A 21,979-nucleotide genomic window follows, 5' to 3' on the forward strand; every position below is an offset into this window, starting at 1 on the left:
AACAACAACAACAACTCTAAATATTTTTTTTCCTCTAAAATATATCATGAAGATAGAATAGAATGTAAATGTCTTTGCAATGAATATATGCAGAGACCATGAGGTAATAATGTATATCTCAAATGGCATGGATTTCTAGCTAGCACTCTAATTTGTAATGCTACTGATAACCTAATTTTGGTTCTGTTGCAAACCCATAATTGCATGCTTCTCCAAAAGAACCAAGAGAATGCATTTTGGGGAAAAGAAAAGAAAATCAAACTTTATTCTGAATGCACTTAAAAAAAAATAACAACAACAACCAGATGGCGTAAGTTATATCATTATATGAGGCAGACATTATATATGAGTTAAAATTCTAATATATGTTATTTTTTAAACCTTGTTTTCCTAATAGGAGGAGTCATTTTAAGAAAAGGTGGTTGTTATTAGTCTAGTTGGTTCAAACAAAGAGTATTCATAAATAGAGTTATTAGGGATTATACATGAGCTTGTGTGCATGCATACCCCCAACCCCCATAACGTACACTAAGCTTTTAACTATAGCTAGAGATGGATGCAGATAATAAAAAGCCAAGTCATCTCTACTTAAAATAAAGCCCTAAAATAAAGAACAAACCTTATTATAAGGACATGAAATTTCAAATGAAAGTATAATTGGCTTGCTACATTTTAAGACTGCATTACTGAGTGACAACATTATTGTTGTAACTTTATTACATACATTTTAAATTCGGCTTATTGTATAGCAGTTTGAATTTTGTGTCTTTCTGTCTGCTTCATCTTTCAGTCTGCTTATTCACCCCAAATACTCTTTAATGAAGAACAATTCTCTACCCTGATTTTGCTGGCCACACAGGTCAAAGTTTACTTTCAATTTCCCTTAAAGGTTGCCCTATGGTCTTCATAAGATTTGCCATCGTAATTATTGCAATTGCATATGAGACATAATATTTCAATTTAATAATCCTTAATTTTAACAACAACACAATCCTAATTACCTTTATTAAAATCAAAATGTAAAACTATTGTTTCTCCACATATCCTCTATCTACATCTATTAATATCTGAAGGTAGCATCTCCCTTTTTCTAATCCTTCTCCAAAGTATTCTGTACGCTTTGATTTACACCATGCCAGTTTGGACATCCTCCAAGGACACAAATCATGTTCCTTTTCAATGTTCTCTGAATATGAGGTATTAAATGAAGCTAAGGGAAACAGATCAGGACTACAGGATAGAGTAAGGGTTCCCAAAATATTCTTGTAGAATAAACCTCTCTACTCTCAAAAAATGTAGGGGGGAAAAAAAAAACCCAAACATTTCATTCAACTTTCCTAACCTTTTTCTCACCAATGCGGTTTTTTTTTTTTTCTTAATACTTCATAATAAGGCTCCTTCTAGAAAATCTATCAAGGTTATCTCTTTGGAATCCTAAGAGTTGGATTAGTTGCCATAACCATCTGAGTTGACTTCTCTGCCCTTAATTTGACAGGTCCAGTAGATTCCCTTAGGAGCTCTGGTAGCCAAGTGGATTATGAGCTGGGCTGCTAACTTCAAAGTCAGCAGTTCGAATCTACCAGCTGCTCATGGGAGAAAGATGAGGCTTTCCACTCCTGCAAAGATTTATAGACTCAGAAACCCTATACAGGGTCGCTAGGAGTTGGAACTGATTCCACATCACATAACCAGTACCACCACCACCAGCAGATCCTCTTAGAAGCCAATGTTTTATTGGACCTTTTCTGAAGGCACCCTAAGAAGACTGGTTGTAGTGGTTGTGTGCCATCATGTCAGTTCTGATTCATAGTGACCCTGTATAGGGTTTCTGAGGGAGTAAATCTTTATGGAAGCAGAAAGCCTCATCTTTCTCTAGCAAAGCAACTGATAGATTTTAACTGTTGACAGTTGAGTTAGCATCCCCATGCATAACCACAAGACTATTACTGTGAGGATATGTGTGAAGCAATCCACTGATAGTAGAGACATGTTTAAAAACATTTTGTTTGGAATAAACCCATGCATGTATGAACTTGATCTCTAGTAACAATACTTTTTAAATTACTGTATAATGAAGACTTCTCCATTTAATGCCTATTCAGAACCATCCACCTTTTTTTTTTGTACATAGCCAGAAAAAGCCAAGAAAAAATGTTTAGCAAAACTCTTTTAAAATCTTTACCTTAATGTAAAAATGTGTGATCATGGTAGAGCTTTTACTTTTTCTTGGTGTATTGTTATTGTTTATTGTTTTTGTTGTTTTTAATTCTCAATCTTTTTAAAGGATAGCCAAAGCAAAGTACACATGCTCTTCTACCTGAGGAGCAGTTGTTTCCTATTACAAGTGTAAAAACTATCCATAAAGAAAAAATGAAACCTGATGCAAACACAATACTTAGAAATGAACAATTTACTATTCCACCATACACATTTAAGGTAATTCAGGTTTTGTATTCAGACTGCCTGAGCTCAACTTTTATCTACCATTTACTCCGTAGTATTACCTTCAGCAATTTCTGAACTCTAAAATGAAGCAAAACAAAAGAAATACTCACTTCCTTGTCATGAAGATTAAAGGAGAGAGTACTTGGAAAGGGTTTTACGCAGTGCGTGGCAAATTAATTGATGGTGGTGGTTGTGTGCTACCGAATTGGTTCCAAATCATAGCAACTCTGTATAGGGTTTCCAAAGCTATACATTTGTATGAGAGCAGAAAGCCCAATCTTTCTTCCATGGAGTGACTGCTACATTCAAACCACTGACCTTGCAGTTAGTATTCCAGCTCATAATCTACTATGCTACCAGGGATCTTTGGCACTCAGTGCAGTATTATTATAAAACAAAGTGTTATCTAAGGAGTCCTAGTGATGCAAATGGTTAAGTACTTGGTTGCTAACAGAAAGGTTTATGGTTTGAATCCAACCAGCTTCTCTGTGTGTGAATTACCTGGTAATTTACATCAGTAAAGATTGCAACAAAGACAATTGTATATGACAGTTCTGCTCCATCATTATTTGAAATGCACTCCATGACACCTAATAACAGTGAACCATCTAGGAAAGCTCTGAGATACTATGTCTCTTTCAAGAACAATTTTTGTTGTGTTGCTATGTGAAATGAAAGCAGCAGATATAGTAATGAGGATGACAATATTTAAGAAAAAATAAATAGCATATGTGAAAGCACAAAAAACTTACCAGTTAAAGTCTTTGCATTATACCGTTCTATATAATTTCAACATACCCTTTTACCATGAAAACATTCTCAAAATATTCAAGCAAAATCAATCCTGTCCAATTGAAACAAAGAAAAAATTTCTTTATAATCACCCTCTTTTACTACTCCCCTATTTACTTCTCATCCGTTACAGTCACGGTTCTTGAAATAATTGCCCCTGGATGCTATATTGATTTCCTAAATTCCTTTCTCAATGTTAAACTAATAGCATTATTTCATAACTAAAACTGAAGTCCTTGGATATATTTCAGTTCTTTTTCTACCTTGAATCTACTTGTTCCCAATCCATCCTTATTTTACTTGAGGATTATATCTTGTAACATTTGATACTGTTAACTACTATGACCTATCTTACTATTCATTTAAACTCTTTTTCCTTCCCAGTCTTTTTGCAATCTCTTTAAATGTTAATGCTCCTTAAAGATAGTTCTATGTTCTCTGTTTTTCTGACATAGTGAACTGTTAAGTGTTATCGAGTCAATCCGACTCACAGGAATCCTGTATAGGATTTCCAAGAAGCACCTGGTGGATTTGAATCACTGACCTTACAGTTCAACCTGACCTTGTGGTCTAGTGCTCATCCTACAGTGTCACTCCAGAACTGAATTTCATCCAATCTCATGTCTTCAGATCTACATTAAATATCCAGAACTATATCGTTAAGTCCTGACAGATCTTCTCAAATTCCTTCTGAAATAGCTACTTAAATATTTCAAAGTACCTCAAAGTTAATAATTTAGAAATGAAATCTTTTTCTACCATCTCCTGCCATTAAAGTTGCTTCACTTCTAATTTTTTCCCCTAATTTATTTAATGTCCTCTGCTTGGGCTGCTAACCTCAAGGTCATCAGTTCAAAACCACTAGCTGTTTCATGGAAGAAAGGTTCAACTTTCTGTTCCAGTAAAGATTTATAGTCATGGAAACCCTATTTAGGTTCATCATGAATTGGAATTGACTTAACGGAGTGGGTGAGTCTGGTTATTCAAGAAATGAGCCTGGATATCATCCTTTACTCCTTTCTATCCCTGTGAACCAACATCCAATCTTCACTGAGCCCTGTCTCTTATACCTCATATTTCCTATGTCCATTTAGATGCATTTCTAGGAATAGTACCATTGCCTAGCCACCAGCATTCTTCTTGCTTACTCCAACAGCCACTTGACTGCTCTTCCTGGCTCCACTTAGGCTTCTCCCATTGATTTTCCACAATGTATTCAAAGAACAACTCTTTATAAATGAAACTGTAAGGATGGTTTACTGTTTACTCTAGTGTAAATTATTTAATGCTCCCTGTAGTTCCTAGGATGAAGACCAAAGCTTTTTACCATTCTTTCACTGGCAAAATAGTCACATGACAATCTTAACTTTCTCTGTTCCTTAATTATGAAGTCTTTCCTTTTTATCAATATATTTTTCATAGACAGTTTCTCTTTTCATAAACGCTCAACCAGTTTAGTCTCTAATCATTGCTGTTGTTAATGTTAGGTGCTTTGAGTTGGTTTTGACTCATAGCAATCCTATGTAGGGTTTCTGTCATAGAAGCATGTATGCTCTTGGAGCCGTGCCTGAGGTACCAGGACATCTGCCTCTTCATGCCCCTGTACTAGTCTCTTTAGGACATAGTCATTTACCAAGGGCTTGTACTTGGCCTTGTGTATGGCTTTATTCCGTCGGCCTTGGGAACCACCTGCATTGTGGAACTCACTTACAGAAGTCAGGTATGTAACAGTTGTCAGCCTGCCTTCTTTGTTCTGCTATTTCTGCTGTCTCTATCTGCTGGGCAGGACTAGATGTGTGTGCGCGCGCGCAGATTCTCTTCAAGATGTGCTGTCGAGACAGGCTTGTCCTACTGGTTACCACTGGAGACAATAAAGTGGCATGAATCCTCTTTGTGATGCCCCGTGTAGTTATTTCAGTCTCTCTGAATCCAAAGTGAATCTTCTTGGAGCTGAGCTCCTGCATAAACAGTTTCCAGGGAGTGCTGGTGAGTTTGAACTATTTACTTGACAGTTAACAGTCCAGTGCTTATTCTACAGCACCACTTCAGGACTCCATTAAGCATTATTTTTATCTTAGGTTTAATGTCACTTCTTTAAAGTAGAATAAAGATTTTCCTTTCATTTAAGTATATCTCCCCAACCACCTACTGGAGATATTCCCATTATGCTTCAGAGTAGAGACTGTTTTTCCACTAATATTCATTATTAATGGATATCATTTTTATTAGTAGAACACTCAAGTTTTATCTAGGCACATGTCAGTCCTGCTGAGGACTACATTTTCCAGCCTCCATTATGTCTCATGTGGCATAGTAGTTAAGTTTCATCTAAAGGGCTGTGATCAGAATTGGTGTATACTGCTCCCAGGTGGTTTTCTTGACATAAAATATGGATACATACTCTGGGTCTTCTCCTCATTACCTCTGGTGGCAAGATAATGGGAACCAAAAGTAGCCACCAAGGACTCAGAAATTGAAGCCACAGAATGCCCCTTCAGCCCTAAACTTCTTAATTCCAGACATTTTTGTTGTTTTTAAATGCCATCAGTAGGTTTCAACTCATGTATAAGCTTCTGAGGCTCTAAATCTTTATGGGAGCAGAAAGTCTCATCTTTCTCCCAGTCTGTGGCTGGTGGGCTCAAACCATTAATCTTGTAGTTAGCAGTTCAGTGCTTATCCTACAAAGCCTTGGCACACCTTCCAGATATTTATATATGATTTATCAGTGTATTTAAAAACCTTATCATAGCAGCTTAGCCTGCACTTAACAAAATACAGTATATTTCTTTTATCATAACAAATATTTATTTTGGCAATTTCTTATACAATATCTGTTTAATCAGTTATCCACCCTGCTTTATTCATCACTATGTTTAAAAAACCTGACATAGAACCTTCTTAGAGAGGAATAATTAAATGATAAATAAATAGATGATAGATGAAGAGCTACACAGAAAAGTTGGAACCTGGTGAAGCCAGAACTTCAGCAACCTCCTGATTCTTATTCAACTGTTCTTTGCTTTCCCAGTATGACTCCCAACGTACAAGCTCCCCAGCTAAATCATGAACTTAGTATTGATGACTAAGCACCTTATGCTGAGCAAGTGTTCCAAATACTTCTTTATAGATATGGGATGATCTGAGCAGTAGAGCCCCTTAAATCAAGGTTGAGAATGGGCCATTTGTTGCTGACAGGCTACGTTTCCTTTTTGCTTTGAGTGAAATTATACAGCACACTGAAATAATACCTTCAATAGTGAATGAGTTGGCATTCAAGAGAATTAAAATAAGACTTTCCTTTATGGTTAAAAGTAAATTACAAAAAAGGATACTGGCAGGCAATTACTCTATAAGCTGTAGGGATGAAAAGGATTTCACAATGTGAGTAGTTCAGATTCATATAATGTGAAGAGCTGTTGGCAAGTGGGAAATCACTCAGCAATCTAAAGGGAAGAAGTAATGTTATGCATGCAAACTCACACACACTCCAGTCCACATACACACACTCACACACAGATACACTGTATGCACATATTCCCAGACTAAGATGAAAAGATTTAACTCAATATATATCCTATTTTTATTTAAAAAGACAGTGGAGAACACATAGTTAGCATATAAGAAAGCATAGCTAAACTAAAGTAAGGACATCTGTTGAAATCATATGACCTAATTTAAAATTCAATAGCATAATTTGGTAATACCGCTCATGAATCTATGATTGTTCAAAACTCCATCTTTATTTATTTAATTTTTTAATATCTGAAAGATTCATGGTCAGCTCATTGAAGTTGTCTACAGGTATGCATAGGAGACCGGAGCATCAAGAAGAGTTAAAATTTTAAGCTCTTTGCTGGAAGAGTCAGGGTCCTACTGTGCAAGTTGGAGTATCTCAAGAATTAGTTTCCAGGATTGCTAATCTTTAGAATGAGCCAGTTAAGTTCCTTGAGGATTTATTGAGAGGAAAAGATAGGGCGAGAAGAGAAGAGGAGGGTTCTAGACCATGCTAACTCCTGCTTCCTTTAGCCTTTGTCTGGCTGGGGTATTAAAGGATTCTTGGGAGGAAAAGATTCTTATATTTTATTTATGGTTTTTACAAGAAAGGATGAGGAAGTGTCAGGGCATGATAAGAGGAAAGTATGCAGTAAGGTTCAAAATGTGGAGTTGGTTCTGTCCAAGATAGAGTTGACAATGAAGGTGTTTGGGAGAGACTGGCAGGATAAATGGGGTGGCATGCCTGCGCTCTGTCTTTGGGCTGCAGTTTGAATTCCAGGCTGGACCCAAGGTACATAGCTACCTTACTGGAGGCCATGCATTGGCCAGGGCTAGACATACTGTGTGTGCTCCAAGAATTGGTGTATAGTTCGTCACTCCTGGGAGACAACTTCAAGGAAGTTTAATAGGCTGGCAAAACATTCTAATCTTACTCATCCTGGGATAGGAGTGCTTAGGGCACTATACATCCTTACAGGGACTCCAGTAAAGAGGGATGCAGTCCTCAACATTCCTCAAGGTTTTCATCATAATACTGTAGTAAGTGACTTGTTGTTGTTGTTGCTATTGTTGTTAGGTGCCATTGAGTCAGTACCGACTCATAGCGACCTTAGAGTTAATGTTTGTTGTTGTGAAGTGCTGTCTAGTTGATTTCAACGCATAGCGACCTTGTATAGAGTTTCCGAGGAGGGACTGGTGAGCTTGAACTGCCGATCTTGCTGTTCAAATGGCTTTGCAGTCTGTTGCATTAACCCACAGCGCCAAACCAGAACTCCGACCTTAGAGCTGTTGTTGTTGTTATATGCCGTGGAGTTGGTTCCACGTTGCGTACAGGGACTCATAGCGACCCTGTACAGGGTTTCCGAGGCTGTAAATCTTTACGGGAGCAGAAAGCGTCATCTTTTCCCGCGGAAAATCTGGTAGTTTCGAACTGTTGACCTTGAGGCTTAAGTAGTCTCTGTTTAATCCTGATTCCTGAATCCCTTGTCTTCCTGCCTCAGTACCCTTTTCAAATTTACCCAAAGGCTAGGAACAAGCAGTTTTCCTGGGAAGTTCTGCTATTATGACTTTAAATCTTGTTATTTACATCTAAAGTTCTATAATAATGTCATTTACTAAGAGTAAAACAGAGATTATTAAATGTAAGCTTATGGACTCTATTTGGGGTCTAGTTGACTTGTAGGTATTTGCCTCATTTTGCAGAGCTAGTGATTTAAACATTTGAGCCAAAGCATGAAAACTGACTAATTTATGTTAAAAATATATGAACATTTTATTTCTCTTATAAAAATATCAGATTTTGTTACCTGGGCTTGCATTCTACTTTGGCAACAATCAGCTAGAGCCAAGTCAAATTGAATGTTCCATTATAGTCTTAAACACCTGGGCTGAAAATCAGGTGACCCATCATCATGTTGTATATTTCTTGTTTATCTTAAAATAAAAGATCATGTATCTGGGCATGTGATGTCTCTATGAAAAGTGAGGGAATATAAAACTAATGTTGTCCCATGTAAACTATCACATAATTCACAATAAAACATTTAAGAAAAAAAAAAAAAAAGTAAGGGGAAAAAAATCAAGAGACTTTTATTTCAAAAAAAGTAAGGGGAAAAAAATCAAGAGACTTTTATTTCAAAACAGAGTGAAAGAGCAGTAGCTATGTCCAGCTAGACTCTTGCTTGTAGTTCATCTGATCCTGCGGCATTTTAATTTTGATCCTTGCTTAAGGTATTGCACTCTGTCAAAGTATAAACATTCATGTTGTTGTCCTTAAGTTTCATAGAGTTGGTTCAGACTCATTGACTGTAGATAGGATTTGCAATGAGCTGTTAAGGAGTTTGAATTGCTTGACTTTGTGGTTCAAAACAACCTTGCAGGGCCATTGCTTTATCCCACAGCACCACACCAGGACTCCACAAACAATCATGGGGTGGTGGTGGTGCCATGGAGTCAGTTCTGACTCATAGTGACCCTGCATATGGTTTTTGAGGCTGTAAGTCTTTACGGAAACTAAAACCCTCATCTATCTCCCTTAGAACAGTTGGTAGTTTTGAACTAGCCTTGAGGTTAGTAGCCCACTTGTGACCACTATGCTACCAGAGTTCTTTAAAACACTCATGGCAATGAAAAGATGTATGGTGGAATGAATGTAACACTGAAGTTCTCCTATGTAAAACATCATATAATTCATAATAAAATATGGGAAAAAAAAAAAAAAACACTCAGAGGAGGGGATAGTTTTACCATTCCTAGCACCTTCCTGTGAATGTGTTTATCAGATTTTACCCCAGACAAGTGGTAAAAAATAGGTTATGATAAACTAGAGAAATGAGAAAAAAGTATCCAGAACAAGATAAATGGGTGAATCTGGGTTGGATTTCAGATCTTGAGACTTGTTCTGACCAGCATTCTTGTAGTCACTTCATGTTAAAATTGGAATGATCTCTTTCTCAGTGTACTGGGAAAGATATCTATATCTTCTAGGTCTTCATTTCCAACATTACCAGATATTCTTAAGTAAATATTCAGACGGAGGCAGCAATGTAATAATTAACCCTTGATGTTTTCTTTTTCTTGTAACATTAAAGTCTCTATAAATTAATTTTAATTCATAGGAATTCTTGCGTTGAATTTTATGTTGTTGTTAAATGCAATCGAGTCAGTTCTGACCCATTGTGACTCTGTATAGGATTTCCAAGGAGCAACTGGTGACTTCTTTTCCTTTATTGTTAAAAAATTCAGTAACCAAATTATCAGTATACAGACCTAAAGTTGGTTCAGACTCATACTGAGTCAATATGAAAAACTAGATCCAAAATCAAATGACCTCATCTACTACATCCTTGAGGCATGGGTTTAGTCAAGTTATTTTACTTCACTAAATCTCAATTTATTCCTTTATTAAATACCTACTTATCTCCCAACTTTATTATTGTATTAGATTTTATATTCTAAGCATTCAATTTGCAGAAGGCTATGTTTTTACAGTGGGAACCCACTTTATTCAAAGTCCTAATATACATTTAGCTTCCACAAAATTATTTCTGACCATTCATTAGATGGCAGTGTAAAATGCTTTGTCCTCAGGTAGAGTATGTTTGAACGTGGATTACTGTGACTCCCCTAGCCAGCCTAGGAAAGCACAGCCTGTCCCTCAAGGATTTGTCTGGGCATGTTGTTAATCAAAATTTTATTAACAGGGCCATATGACCATGAGTCATATTTTGACCAATGTGGTCAGAGGGCCCCCCAAACCATCCTATAAACTTCTCTTATCTGATAATATATTTATGCCAATCTTGGCCCATTTCCTACTCTATAGTCTTGCTTGTCATAGTGATAAATTGATCTCTCACCAATTTTATGAAAATTTTCTTTGTCTTTCATGTTTTATATAATTAGTCATATGATTGAATCCTTTGAACACCATTATGGCTTCATACTGATTACCTCCCTCATCCAGATGATTTGTATTTGTCTTTACTACGTTAACTACAAAGCTAAAAGAGGGAATGGTGTAGATACAGAACTCCCAAAAGACAAGGAAATCAAATAAATTGCACAATAAAAGTCTGCTTGAAATAGGGGGAAAAATTAATAAAATTTTAATTTATTTTTAAATAAATTTAAATGCCTAACTGCCCATCAACAGAAAACAAAAATATTTCCCTGTAATAAATTACAGGGAAACCTCAAAGAAAATTAATATACCAGCACATCAAAAGTAAAAATAAAGGAAAATCAATAAGAGTTAGTAAACATTAACACAACAGAAATGAAAAGGAAAAGGAAAACCACAACTAAAGTGAACTCAGCACAGAAAGTTATGTGGAACAAAGAAACCAGCAGTACCACATACACAAAAAAACCCTAAAAAAACAAAAACACACACACAGCAAAATAGCAGCAATCAATTAACATCTATCGATAATTACACTGAATATAGATAGATTCAATGCACTAGTCAAGAGACAGCAGAATGGATAGGATAACAGGATCCTTAAATAAGCTGTTTTATAAGAGGCAAAAAAAGAAGATGGAGACAGCATAAATGCCCATCAATAGAAACACGGATAAACAAACTTTGATACATACACACAATGGAATACTATGCAATGCTAAAGAATAACAATGAATTGACAAAAGACTTCACACCATGGATGAACCTGGAGGACATTATGCTGAGTAAAATTAGTGAATTGCAAGAACAACTATTATATGAGACCAATGTTGTTAAAAACTAAGAAAAATATTTCTTAATGAAACAAGAAATCTATTATGGTTATAGGGGGAGGGGAGAAGTAGTGAGGGAAAATTATTCACAGGCTAGAGGATAGACACATGTTAATATGGGTGACAGGGCAGGAAGTTAGCAAAGGAAAGATGAAGACAGCAGGAGACACAGGGAGAATGCAATAGTTTAAGTGAACAGAGAGGTAAATACTACTAACTGTTGGTCATGGAGGGAATCACAATTGTTGTAATGAAGCAAAGTATATGATCTGATTAATGTAAAACTGATGATCTGCTCTGTAAACTTTCACTCTATTCACAACTAAAGTTTGAAAAAATAGAGGGGTATCTATAAGATATAGCTGAATTTAGGGTCTTTTTCCCGTAGAATATAATGTTGTTGTTGTTAAGTGTCATCAAGTCAGTTCTGACTCATAGGATTTCAGAGGAGTGGCTGATGGGTTTCAACTGCCAACCTGGTGGGCCAGTGTTTATCTTATAGAAATGCAACAGGGCTCCAGAACAAAATGAATATAAGGCAAAAAATGGTGGATGTCAAAAAAGTTGTGCAAATGATGAAGTAGATTTCCATAAATGCAAGGCATCATTATCAAATTAAAATTAATATGTTTAGAAAACTTCCATCTGGACTATATCGATATATGTGTACATCATATTCAGAGCCTGGCATAGTTCAACATTCTGAAGTAGATTTTTAATCTCTTGTTTTTTATTGTTCTGAAAATTGATGCTGAAAGCAAAGAGATTTACACAATGTTATATGGTTAATAAGGGAAGTTTCAGGCTACAAATCCTGTTCTAACAAATTATCAACACAGAGACAAGAAAGCAAATCAAAAACGGAAACCCAAAATTCTAATGATTCTCATTTTTCCATGATAATACTAATAAGGACTAAAATGACATTTGAAATACTTATGCATTCAGATGTATCTTTATGTTCTTTTTAATATGAACACCATTTCCATTGTCTTGATTCCCATTCTGAATTAACTTATACAAATATTTTTAAAAGCCTTTCATAAAAAATAGGCCTTACATGAGCACATAAAAATTCTCAATTTCAATACAGGTTGATAAATGTAAATTGTCATAATAAAATATGATTTTTTAGCCATAAGATTAACAAAAATACAAAGAAACTTCAAATCTCACAATGTTGTAGGAATAGGAATAAAAACCTTTTTATTGGATGTAGAATAGGCACAATCATATTAGAAATATGTGTGTATATTGATGATGGTGGTACCACCATGTTGGTTCGGACTCACAGCAACCCTGTATAGGATTTAAAAGACTAAATCTTTATGGGAGCAGAAAGCCTCAACTCTTTCGAGGAGCAGCTGGTACATTAGAACTACTGACTTTACAGTTAGCATCTGAGCTCATAATCCTTTATAGTACCATGCTTCCTTATATACTGATATATATATATCAGTATACACATCGGAGTCCTTGTGTGTGCTGTGGGATAATGTACTAGAACACATGATCCGTTTGAACTGCAAGTTTGGTGGTTCAAACTCACCAGCAGCTCCTCAGAAACTCTATACAGTGTCACTACAATTCCGAACTGACTCAACAGAACTTAAGTACATATACACATATGAAGGGATTTCAAAAATCCATGGAAAAATATAATATCTACTTGTATATATGCCAAGATTTCACAAAGATTTCAACTGTAGTGCTGTTTTGTAAAAGTGAAACAAATCATGATGTTAGGCCTAAAATTAAGACCTGATGATGTTTCAACATCTGGGGAAAGCCAGGAGTATCTATTTTCAATCTTCCTTCCCCAATCTACCCCTGCAAATAAGATTCCCTAGCCAAACACGTGTCCTTCAAATTGACCAGGTGTAATTCATTTCTTTGCCTGAAGAAGGGTTTCAATTATCTGCCAGTCTGCAGAATTATTCAAAATGCCAATTACATCCTTCTATGGGAACCAGGGATCACCTCTTCCTCTTGCTTCCATATCATCTGGTTGTTCATTCTATATGTGAATGAAATCCTGTGTGCACCTATGTTAATTATGGTTCCTCACTTCCTTAAGCTGTGGATGTATATTCTTAATAAACTGTTACTGATCCTTCCCTTAAACCTAAGGAAGGATTCTATCCCTCCAAAGGGTAAATAGGAAGTGAACAAAACACAAACAAAATTGATAACTCTGTACAGCCACCAACTAGAAAAACAGTTGAAATAATACTCATACAATCTATCAACCTGTTTAATAAAATAATGTTAAGTGCCATCGAGTTGGTTCCAACTCACAACAACCCTGTATAGGGTTTCTGAGGAGCAGCTGGTGGGTTTGAACCACTGTCCTTGAGGTCCAGTGCATTATCCGAAAACACCACACCTATTTTAAATGTCTTGACTTGGTGGAAGTCAATGAAATTAACTGCAAAGCAAAAAAAAAGCAAAAAAAAAACTATTAAATTTTTATAATCACATTCTTATTGCTGTTGTTATGTGCCATGGAGTCGGTTCCAACTCATACCGACCCTGCACAGGGTTTCCGAGGCTGTAAATCTTTATGGGAGCAGAATGCCTTATCTTTCTCCCGCGGAACTACTGGTAGTTTCGAACTGCTGACCTTGCAGTTCACAGCCCAATTCGTAACCACTACACTACCAGAGCTCCTTAATCACATTCTTATAAGAAACTAAAAATACAACAACAACAAATGCAAACAAGAAAACAACACCCACAAGTCCTTACAGCAAGAATCATTCCCACCCCCTCCACACACAGAGTAGACAGGGATGGGCAACTTGGACATTGGCTACCCAAAATGGGGGGTGGGGGGCTCCAAAGGCAAGAAGTGACTGGCTTACAAGCTTTCAAGAGGGAACCTAGATCCAGAGGGCCTGGAGGAAGGTAGAATCTCCAGTGAGTACTATTCAATCTGACTAGGTGGGGCTGATGCAATGAAAGGCAGACGGGGCTCTTGTGATACAATAGTGAATAATTGTTATCAGGACTGATTGTGAGGGTCGGAAATGTAAAGGTAGCAAGGAGGAGAGTGATTAACTTTTCAGTCTAGGAGCGGAGGTCCCTAGGACCATCAAGGGAGAAGAGCAGAGAGCAGGACTCTACCCAGAGAAGCAGTGATGCCTGAAATGGAGCCAGAGATGATGACGTGGAGTAATGGAGCAGCTGGAGACTTTAGATCCAGAGAGGGAGAGCAACTGTGTGCTGAAGACCTGGGGGTTACGGGGGAAGGATTGCATGGAGGGGATTGTAACCATGGCAATGAGATGATATACAATAGAATGAATGTAAAACTAATGTTCTCCCATGTAAACTATCACATAATTCACAATAAAACATTTAAAAAATTAAATTAAATTAAAAAAAAAAAGTTTGTGAAAAAAAAAAAAGAAAAGAAAACAACACCTTCACCCTTGTCCCAATTTGTATGTAAATATATGTGCAGAAAAACATTTGCTGTTTTTACTAGGTGCCATTGTGTCCGTTCCAACTCATAGCAATCCTATGCACTTCAGAATGAAACACTGCCAAATCCTGTGCCATCCTCACAACTGTTATTATGCTACAGACCATTGCTGCTGCCACTGTGTCAATATCTCATTTGGGGTCCCTCCCTTTTGGTTACCCTCCACTTAAGCAACTCTGATGTCCTTCTTCAGAGACTGGTCCATCCTGATAACATGTCTGAAGTAAGAAAGACAAAGTATCACCATCCTTGCTTCTAAGAAGCATTCTGGCTGAACTTCTTCCAACAAAGATTTGTTTGTAGTCCAGGTGTGACACTGTGGTTTCATGCGTTGGACTGCAATGTCAGTTTGAACCACAAGGCTGGCAGTTCAAGCTTAGTAGCCGCTCTTCAGAATTGCTACACAGGGTCACTATGAGTCAGAACAAACTCAATGATGCAACAAAAACATTAACATTGTACTTTTAATATTCTTCTCCAATACCATAACTTAAATGCATCAATTCTACCATCTTCCATATTTACTATCTGACTTTCACATGCATATGAGGCAGTTGAAAATACCATGGTCTGGTGCATCTTAATCTGCAAATTTATATTTTGCACTTGAACATTTTAAAGAGGTCTTGTGCTGCAGATTTGCCTAGTGCAATACGTCATTTGATTTCTTGACTGCTGCTCTCAGGAGTGTTAATTGTGGATCAAGACAAAATGAAGTCTTTAATAGCTTCAATCTTTTCTCCAATTGCCATGGTGTTATTTATTAGTCCACTTGTGAGGATTTTGCTTTCTTAATATTGAGGTGCAATCCATAGTGAAGGCTGTGGTCTTTGATCTTCATCAGGATTTTACATCCTCCTACCTTCTAGAAAGGATGGCTATATCATTGCATATTCCAGGCTGTTAATGATTCTTCCTCTAATCCTGATGCCACACTTTTTTTCTTCATATAATTCAATTTCTTAGATTATTTGCTCAGTATACAAATTGAATAAGTATGGAGAAAGAATACAATGCTTGTTGTTATTTGGTGTCATCAAGTCAGTACCGACTTATAGCGACCTTATGCATAGCAGAACGAAACATTGCCCGACCCTGGGCCAACCTCACTATTGTTGCCATGCCTGAGCCCACTGATGCTGCCACTTTGCCAACCCATCTCTCTGGGGTCTTCATCTTTTTCTCTGAAGCTTCACCCTACCAAACATGATATCCTTCTCCAGCAACTGGTCCCTCCTGACAATAAGTCCGAAGTCTGAGAGATGAAGTTTGGCCATCCTGGTCTCCAAGGATGTGTGCATAGTCTCCTTCTATGATGTTTAAAGCAGGTATATGCAATGAATAAATCATTGATCTTGCAAAATTTGATCATGTGATCCTCATTGTAATTTCTATCATGAAGGCCATATTCCAACTATTGATCCTTCTTCTTTGTTTACAATCTTTGCATTCCTATCACCAGTAATTATCAGTATATCTTGATTGTATGTGTGATCAATTTCAGTCTAAAGAAGTTAGTAGAATTCTTCAATTTCATCATCACTGGCTTTAGTGGTTGGTTCATAATTTTGGATGATAGTGCCTTTAACTGGTCTTTCTTGTTGTTGTTGTTAAGTGGCACTGATTTGGTTCTGACCCATAGTGACCCTGTATAGGGTTTTCCATGGAATGGTGGGTGAGCTTGAACCACTGACCTTGTGGCCCAAATTGGCTTTATAGTCTAGTGCATTAACCCACAGCGCCACTCCAAGAGTCCTGGTCTTCCTTGTAGGTCTATGTATCTTATCCTAATACAGACAGCACTGCACTTCAAGATAGAACTTGAATTGCTCTTTTTGAATGTTATACCATTGCTCTTGAATTTGTTGCTACTGGCATAGTCAGATTCAAAATGGCCCATATCAGTTCACGTCAGCTTGCTCTTGCAAAAATATATTGATCTTTATGTGTTCCATTTCATGTTTGACTGATTCCAGTTTTCCAAGATTGATACTTCATACATTCCACTTTCCAATTTTTAATAAATGTTTACAGCTGTTTCTCCTCATTTAAATTTTGCACCATCAGCAAATGAAGGCCCTGAAAGCTGTACTTCATTCATGCCATCATGGGCAACTATACTTTAAGGAGTCTGCTCTTATCCAGTCGCATTTTCAGTGCCTTCCAACCCGACTTGTTTATCTTCTGGCACTATGTCTGAGAATATTCAGGTGCTATTCATAATGTTTTTATCTTCCAACATTACATTCAGGTGTAGTAGGCCTCTCCTTCTTTCCAGTGTGGAAGCTCTCCTGAAACCTGCTTGACTTGGTTGACCCTGATGATATTCAAAATATTAGTGGCATGCAAGCCACCAGAGTATGGCAAACTACCGATGAGTGGTAGACAAAAAGACATAAGGATAATAAATTAACATCAAACAGTTATAACCTGAGATGAGGTATTGGAGAAAGATGGAGTAAATTTTTCCCCATAAATTTCTCTATATTTCATAACAATACAATAAGCTATTTGAGGGGAGCGGGGCATGGTTTATCCCTCTTTGGTGAATGCCAACTTTCTAGCAATCAATACTAAGTAAATGAACCATTTAGGTTCCTTCTCAAATATATAATAAAACCAGTAATTAGATGTCTCATTATAAATTAGATGTACCCTTCAATACAGAAAACTATAGATCACATATTTGAGAGAATCAAGACCCTGTGTGATCATGTGTATGATACTTTTCTGTAATTTTGTCAGGATGAGAGGTATAGAGAAGCTGGTTGGTTGGTTCTACTTACAATAGTGTAAGTAGTAAATGAAACAGATGAGCTCAGGGCTAAGGAATCATAGCTCAAGTGTAACATAAAAGACTTCAGAGTTCCGACTTGTGTCCTGAAAGAAAGGCTTATTTCTTGCAGTAGCAGAGCAAATATCACAAAACACTAAACTCAGAGTTTTATTGTAAGAGTGGCTGAATTGCAATGCTAGCCAAATTCCCAACCTTGAATGGTGTCTGATAGTAAAATGGGAATATTGATTGGGAAGACATGGGATCCTGAAACTTGAGATGGGGCCATTGTTGTTGTTGTTATGTGCTGTGGAGTCGGTTCCAACTCATAGCGACCCTCCACAGGGTTTCCGAGGCTGTTAATTTTTATGGGAGCAGAGCGCCTCATCTTTCTCCAGCAGAGCAGCTGGTAGTTTCGAACTGTTGACCTTGCCGCAGCCCGATTCGTAACCACTACACTACCAGAGTTCCCATATGGGCGGATAATTAAGAAGCTGGATACATAGAGTACCTAAATTCCATTCAATCATCTTTGCCAACAGAGCTCTCTTCACCTCTGGTAATGAGATTAACCAAGGTATGCTGTGACAGCACCTGGGAAAAAATGATTGGGACATTACCTAGGCATCACCTGAGCAGGTGCCTTATAGAACACTGATGAATATTCTCAGTAAACACGATCACTATCTCTTATTGCTTCTGGACCTATAACTAGACTATACTTAGAGTGGGCTCCAAAAGGTGAAGTACAAATGGTGGCATAGGAAGAGATATGCTATACTCTAAAAGAACTGCTTGATTTTTCTGAAAAAAAAAAAAAACAAAAAACAAAAAAAACAGACACCTGGGGAATATTTGTGGGAATAGCTATTAAGGGTGTTGGGTGAGAATGGTGCAAAGAATATAAAGGTTGCATCAGTCTGAATTTACAGCCATGGGCCTACTAAGCACAGATTTTTCATTCAATGTAAAGTCAAGGGTCAGCAAAAAAGAGGATGATCCCCAACAAGAGAGACTGGCACAGTGGCAGCAAAAATGGGCTCAAGTTCAACAACAAATGTGAGAATGGTGCAGGATCACGCAGTGTTTCATTGTCACTGTAAGTTGGAGCCAACTTGACAACGCATAACAACAATGCCAAAATTTTAGACTGCTAGTCTTCCTCCCAACCTTCCCCAGTGGGATCTATGATCTTTTAAAAGCATGATTGTTCATTGGGGAAAAGGAAATAATCAGAAGTTTCAGGTAGTACTGGACATTAACTCTGACTTAACTCTAATTCCAGAAGACCCAAAATATCACCTTCACCCACCAGCGAGAGTGGAGCCAAATAAAGGTCAAGTTATTAGTGGAGTGTTAGCAAAAGCCAGTCAGACAGTGGGTATTGTGGGTCTCTAAATTCACAGCGATTTCCCCAGTTTTAGAATGCTTACTCAGAATAGAAATACTCAAAAACTGGCAGTTGCCCAACATTGGATCCCTGAAATGTGGAATAAGTGCTATTATGGTAGCAAAAGTGGAAGCCATTAGAATTGCCTCTATTTGGGAAAATAGTAAATTAAAAGTAAACCACATTCCTGGAGAGATTGCAGAAATTTAGTGCCACCATCAAGGATTTGAAATGCAAGGGTTGTCATTCTCACCCCATCCCTACTTTACTTGCCTGGCTGACATATGCAAAAAACAGATGGGTCTTGGAGAATGACAGTGGATTATGGCAAACTTAACCAGGTGGTGAACCCGATTGCAACTGTTGTTCCAGATGTGGTTTCTTTGCTTGAGCAAATTAATGCATCTCCTGGTGTCTGTTATGCAGCTATTCATCTGGCAAATACCTTCTCAGTTCTGGTCTCAGAGGATCACCAGCAGCAGTTTGCCTTCAGTTGACAAACCTTCATTGTCCTATCTACCAGGTACATCATATCTCCAGCATTGTGTCATAATTTAGTTTGCTGGGAACTTTAGCACCTTTCCCTACCACAAGATATCACACTGGTCCATCGTTGACATTATGTAATTGGACCTAAGGAGGAAGTATCAATGATTCTAGGATTATTGATGAAACATCTCTGTGCTAGAGGGTAGGAAATTAACCAACAAAAAAAGGCAGGTGCCTTCCACTTCAGCAAAATTTTTAGAGGTCTAGTGGTATGGAGTATGTCAAGATATTCCTACTAAAGTCAAGTATAAGTTGTTGCATCAGGCCCCTCCCACAACTGAAAAAGTTGGTGGGGCCTCTTTAGGTTTTGAAGGCAACAGATCCCTCATTTGGATGTGCTACACTGGCCTATTTATCAAGTGATTTGAAAAGTTACTAGTTCTGAATGGCACCCTGAACAAGAGATGACTCTGAAACAGGTTCAGGCTGCTGTGAAATCCACTCTGCCACTTGAATCACTTGATCCAGCTGATCCAATGGTACCTGAGGTGTCAGTGCCAGCTACAGTTGCAGTTTTGAATCTGCAAGTCCCTGTTGCTGAATCACAGCAGAGACCCTAATGATTCTAAAGCAAACCCTGTCATCATTACCTAATAACTACTTTCCTTTGGAGAAACAGCTTTTGCTTGTTACAGGGCTTGAATAGAGACTGAACACTTCACCATAAGCCACCATGTCATCATGCAATCTAAGTTATCCATTAAGAACTGGGTATTTTCTGATCCAGAAGGTCATAAAGTTTGATGTGTACAGCAGCACTCCATCATTAAAGGGAAATGGTATTTATGAGACCATGAGGCTTGAGCAGGATTTGAAGGCACAAGTAAGTTGCATGGGGAACTTGTCTAAATGTACATGGTCTCTACTCCTATCACATTACCTTCTCTCTCTCTCAGTCTATACCTATGGCCCCATGGGGAGTTCTTTATGATAAGTTAACTAAGTTCTTTATGATAAGTTATGTTTGGTTTACAGATGGTTCTGTACAATATGAAGGCACCACTCAAAAGTGTACAGCAGCATCACTATAGCTCCTTTCTGGGGCTTTCCTGAGGACAGTTGTGAGGGAAATCCTCTCAATGGGTAGAACTTCAAGTGGTGCTCCTTTTACTTGGAAGGAGAAATGGGCAATGTAGGACTGCATACTGATTCATGTGTTTGGCTGCATAGTCAGGAACTTAGAGAACATGATTAGAAAATTGTTGACGGGGAGGTGTGGGAAAGAGTTGAATAGACCTCTCTGACTGGGTTAAAAAAGTAAAGATATTTACGTCTCCTGTGACTGCTCACCAAAGAGTTATCTCAGCAGAGTAGGATTTTAACAATCAAGTGAATAGGTTGAAAAATTCTGTGGGAAAATAATCACCCTTTTTCTCCAGCCACTCCTGTCATATTCCAATATGTTCATGTTTACAGTGGCCATGGTGGAGGGGCTGAAGGTTATTCATGGGATTCCACTCACCATGGCTGACTTAGGTATAGCCACTACTGAGTGTCCAATATGCCAACAGAACGTGAGTCCACAATATAGGACCATTCCTCTGGGAGGTCAGCCAGTAACCTGGTGGTGGGTTGATTATATCTTACCACTTTCATTATGGAAAGGGTATCCATGGACTTACAAAATGCCTTATTCCCTCTCATGGTATCACACATATCATCACCTTTGATCAAGGGAATCACATCACAGCAAATGGAGTGAGGCAATGGGTCCATATTTATGGAATTCATTGATTTTGCCACATTCCTCATTATCCTCAAGGAGCTGGCTTGATTTAATGATGAAATGGCCTTTTGAAAATCCAATTACAGTGCCAGCTATGTGGTAGTATCTTGTAGGGCTGGGGTAATGTTACCCAGGAAGCTGTATATGCAATAAACCAGTATCCAGTCTATGGTGTTGTTTCTTGAATAGCCAGGATTCATGGATCCAGGAACCAAGGGGAAGAAATGGACATGGAACCACTCACAATTGCTCCTAATGACCCACACTAAAAAATATTGCTTCCTGCCCCTGTGACTCTATGCTTTACATGTCTGGATGTTTTAGTTCCAAAGAGAGAAATGCACCCACCTGGAGATGCAACACTGATTCCATTGGACTAGAATTTAAGAATGGGTTCTACAATTTATCCTGTTACCAAGGAAAAATTGGATTGACATTACATAATGGAGGAAAAGAAGAATATGTGTAGAATCCAAGAGATTTCTTAGAAAATCTCTTAGTATTACCATGTTTTTTGAGTAAAGTCAATGGCAAACTATAGCAACTCACTTTTCATACAACTACTAATGACCCAGAGTCTTGGTG

General features: G+C 37.7%; 1 pseudogene; it reads left to right on the top strand.

Moving 5' to 3' along the window:
• Positions 1-4,782: 4,782 nt before the first annotated feature.
• On the top strand, positions 4,783-19,616 carry LOC102835725 (annotated as a pseudogene).
• Positions 19,617-21,979: the final 2,363 nt, after the last annotated feature.

The sequence above is a fragment of the Chrysochloris asiatica genome, unplaced genomic scaffold (genome assembly GCF_000296735.1).
Source record: "Chrysochloris asiatica unplaced genomic scaffold, ChrAsi1.0 scaffold00002, whole genome shotgun sequence".
In the NCBI taxonomy this organism is placed as follows: domain Eukaryota; kingdom Metazoa; phylum Chordata; class Mammalia; order Afrosoricida; family Chrysochloridae; genus Chrysochloris; species Chrysochloris asiatica.